The sequence below is a fragment of the Crocuta crocuta genome, unplaced genomic scaffold (genome assembly GCF_008692635.1).
Source record: "Crocuta crocuta isolate KB4526 unplaced genomic scaffold, BGI_CrCroc_1.0 scaffold408, whole genome shotgun sequence".
Classification (NCBI taxonomy): domain Eukaryota; kingdom Metazoa; phylum Chordata; class Mammalia; order Carnivora; family Hyaenidae; genus Crocuta; species Crocuta crocuta.
The window spans coordinates 315,694-320,437 of record NW_027527444.1 but is presented as its reverse complement, the minus strand read 5'-3'; positions in this window follow the sequence as shown (position 1 = coordinate 320,437).

Here is a 4,744-nt window from a genome sequence, read left to right as displayed (position 1 = left end):
GAGCCAGCGGACGAAGGACAGCAGGCACACCTCACCGAGGGAGGCCCTGCAGCGGGGCCGAGGCAGGCGGCGGACCGGTAAAGGGCGGCCCAGGTGTGGCCCACGCGGCCGGCACCGTCCTGGGGAGCAGGGGCGAGGGCGCGGGGGTGGAACCTGCTCCTGTCCTCGGAAGCAGCGCCCCTGTCGCCCCTGCAGGGGGAAGGGCGGGGAAGGGGAAACAAACCCCAATGCCCAGCCGAGGCGCCGGCTCCGCCGCTGCAGCCGCTGCCACCTCACAGCCCGGCCCGCGCCTTCCTCTTCCGCTAGCCGTCAGTCCCGGTCTCTATGGTGACCGCATCCGGTCGCTCGCCCCGCCTCCGCCCTCTCGGTGGTCTCCCCGCCCCGCTCCCCGCAGTGCGCAGCCGCAGTGGGGCGACGTGTCCGCCCGGCCAGGCTCCCGCCCCCAAGAGCAGCCGTGAGTTCCTCGGACGCTGATACCGGTGGCCTGAAGGTGCCTCCACATCTTCAACCTCAACTTTTGTCTGCCTTGGGGGAAAAAATGCCCGCCTCCTCGACTTGCCCCAACGGGCTTCGGAACCCAGTTATTACAGAAATGTTAGCTGTTGGCCCACGAAGTCGCAGGCCGTCGTTGGAAGTACTGAGTGAAGAAGTGCGTAGACGAAGGGGGCATGGTCCCTGCCCCCAGGGAGCTGAGAGGTGAGGGAGACAGACTTGAAACACACACTGACGTACTAAGCATACGAACTTCAGTAGAAATCAACCCTGTCATAGGTACCATTGCAGAAAGTAGAGGCCGGTGGAAAAGCAGGACACGAGGAATTAGACTGGGAATTCGGAAACGCTGAGATCCAAAGATTCAGTAAGTTACCCAGACAAAAAGGGGAGAGTTTTCTGGGCAAAGAAGAGAGCACATAGGCCCTGAAAGAGGAAAGATAGAGTGTCGTAGAGAAGAGCTGGGAAGGCCAGCGCAAGGGGAGGCTGGAGGGCAGGCAAAGCCTTCAAAGGACCAGAGCAGGATCCCAACCAGGATGGAACATCCCTAACAGGCAATTTGCAAGTGTACAGGGACAATCTTGTCATATGGTTGGGGGGAGGGGGAGCGCAAGAATGCTAACTATTTATTTCTGAGAGAGAGAGACAGCATGAGCAGGGGAGGGTCAGAGAGAGAGGGAGATACAGAATCTGAAACAGGCTCCAGGCTTTGAGCTGTCAGCACAGAGCCTGATGCGGGGCTCGAACCCACAAACCGTGAGACCATGACCTGAGCCAAAGTCGGACGCTAACTGACTGAGCCATCAGGCGCCCCTATATTTATTCATTTTTTTGAGAGACAGAGTGAGACACAAGCGAGGGAAGGACAGAGAGAGAAGGAGACGCAGAATCTGAAGCAGGCTCCAGGCTCCGAGCAAGCGGTCAGCACAGAGCCCGACACAGGGCTCGAACTCACGAACGGCAAGATCATGACTGAGCTGAAGTCGGATGCTCAACCAACTGAGCCACCCAGGCGCCCCTGTTCTCTGCAGTTAAGAGTCTGGCTTTTGTTTGTCTCTTTTTTTCTTTGATCATTTGTTTCCTAAATTCCACATGAGTGACATAATATGGTATGTTATGTGTCTTTCTCTAACTTCAGTTAGCATTATGCCCTCTAGATCCAACCATGTTGTTGCAAATGGCAAGATTTAATTCTTTTTATGTCTGAGTAATATTCCACTGTGTGTGTGTGTGTGTGTGTGTGTGTGTGTGTAAATCACATTTTCCTTACCCATTCATTTATCAATGGACACTTAGCATTGTTTCCATAGCTTGGCTGTTGTAAATAATGCTGCAATAAACATAGAGGCGCATGTATTTTTTTGAATTAGTGTTTTCATTTTCTTTAGGTAAATACCCAATGATGGAATTATTATATCATACGGTAATTCTGTTTTTAATATTTTGAGGAACCTCCATACTGTTTTCCAGGGTGGCTGCACCAGTTTGCATTCCCACCAACAGTGCGTGAGGGTTCCTTTTTCTCTGCATCCTCACCAGCATTTGTGGTTTCTTGTCTTTTTGATTTTTGGCATTCTGACAAGTGGCATTATGATTTCGATATCAATTTTCCTGATGATTAGTGATGTTAACCATCTTTTCATGTGTCTGCTGGCCATTGGGGGGGAGGGGAAATGTCTGTTCATATCTTCTGCCCATTTTTAAAATTGGATTTGGGGGTTTTTTTTTGGTGTTGAGTTTTATAAGTTCTTTATATTTTTTTGGATACTACCGCTTACTGGATATATCATTTGCAAATATCTTCTCCCATTCGGCGGGCTGCCTTTTTGTTTTGTTTATGGTTTCCTTTGCTGTGCAGAATCTTTCTTATTTTGGTACAGCCGCAATAGTTTAATTTTGCTTTTTGTTTCTCTTGCTGAAGGAGACATATCTAGACAAATGTTTTCATAGCTAATGTCAAAGAGATTACTGCCTATGTTGTCTTCTAGGAAGTTTATGGTTTCAGGTCTTACATTTAGGTCTTTGACCCATTTTGAGTTTATTTTTGTGTGTGGTGTAAGAAAGTGGTCCGGCTTCTCCTCCTCCTCCTTCCTCTTCCTTTTCCTCTTCCTCTTTTTCCCCTTCCCCTTCCTCTTCTTATTCTCCTTTTCTTCTTCTTCTTCCTCTTCTTTTTTCTTCCTCTTCCCCTTCTTCTTTTCTCCTTCTTCCTCTTCCCCTTCTTCTTCCTCTTCTTCTTCCCCTTCTTCTTCTTCTTTCTTCTTCTTCCTCTTCTTTCTTCTTCCTCTTCCCCTTCTTCTTTCTCTTCTTCTTCTTCTTCTTTCTTCTTCTTCATGTAGCTGTCCACTTTCCCCAGCACCATTTGTTGAAGAGACAGTCTTTTTCCCATTGCATCTCCTTGCCTCCTTTGTATCCACATACAATCTTTGAAATTAATGGTCATTTTACACTTACAGAACACCTCAATTCGGACTAGCCGCATTTCCAGTGCTCCAAAGCTACACGTGGCTAGGCTACCACAACATAGTTCCAGACCCTTCTCAGTTGCTAGGTTTCTAGGTAATTTTGGATGAGATATGTACTTCCTCAGGCCTCAGTTTCTTCATATTTTATCTTCTTAATTTTTTAAGTAGCTTCTACACCCAATATGGAGCTTGAACTCATGACCTCAAGGTCAACAGTTGCACATTCCATAAACAGAGCCAGCAGATACCCTCAGTTTCTTCATATTTTAAAGAGAGTCCAGACCAAATGTTTTTGCTTCCAGCCCTGACCTTCTGTGATATTTCATACTTGGCAGTTCTTTTCTCCCCTCTACCCACATCTCTCTCTGACTCTCCCTCCCATTTTCCCAGTTCTCCCCCAGCCATCCCCAGGTCTGTGCCCTGTATGATCTAAACCCTTGGTGGGAATGGCAGAACTCCTTCTAAGTGGCCAATAATTTTTCTAAGCCACTTTTACTATCCAGGGGGGAGTCTCTGCCCAGCAACTGTAGATCATGGGAAACCATGGATGTGATTGGTTGCTATATGGGTGGCTTCAGACAAGCAGCTATTTAGTCTCTCTCTGGTCAGCCCAAGCCATTTGACAAAGGTGAATTTCTGGAAACAGGAGATTCCAGCCTTAAATCCTGGTACTGTCTCCTAGCAGCACTGTTGTTTTATTAACAGCTCTGTGCTTTTGTTTCTAATCTACAAAATGGTAATAATACCCCCCTCAGAATTTATGGGGGGAATTAAGTGGGATAGCATAGATGTAAGAGCATAATAAATGTTAGCTCTCTTGTTACCTGTTACCTGCCTCAACCATGTGTTTTAATGAGGCTGGGAGAGGGAGGCATTCGGTCAGCAGTGCTCCCAGAAGGCTAGGTGCTTGGATTAGTGATTTTATATGACCCACAAGAATATATAACTCCTTTGCAGTTAACTGTTGTCTATATTCTTTACCTAAAACAATGTTTTCACCCATAGTAGATGCTGAGTATTTGTTAAATATATTAAATAAGTATCTAGTGCCTACTTAGGTAAGAATTCTACTAGTAGCAGAATTCAGCCTAGCAGAACTCCGGCTAAGTAATACTTAGCCAATTAACAAAAACTAAGCTCTTCATTTAACAACTGTATGAGGCAAGTACTATTGTCATTTCTGTTTTACAGAGGAGAATGTATTTTGCCCAAGGTCACACACTGTAAATGACAGAGGAGGGGTTTGAATGAAGGCAGTCTGCCCCCAGAATTCATGCTCTTAGTTATGCTATGACAAGTGAGGTCCCCACCTACATACTCCAACAGCATGCGTAGGTCACTTTGATGGCACTTATCACCTGAATGTCATGGTTTACTCTTTGAATATTTTTAATGCATATTTATTTTTTTATGTTTTTATTTAATTTTTGAGAGAGACAGAGTGTGAGCCGGGGGGAGGGCAGAGAGAGAAGGAGACACAGAATCTGAAGCAGGCTCCAGGCTCCGAGCTGTCAGCACACAGCCTGGCTCAGGGCTCAAACCCACAAACTGTGAGAACATGACCTGAGCTGAAGTCTGACACTCAACTGACTGAGCCACCCAGGTGCCCGTTAATGTGTATCTATTTTGAGAGAGAGCCAGCAGAGAGAGCATGGGAGCCAGGGAGGGGCAGAGGGGCACAGCACAAGCAGGCTGTGCGCTGACAGCACAGAGCCAGACATATGGCTCAATCTCACAAACTGTGAGATCATGACCTCAGCCAAAATCAAGAGTCCTAGGGCTTAACCAAC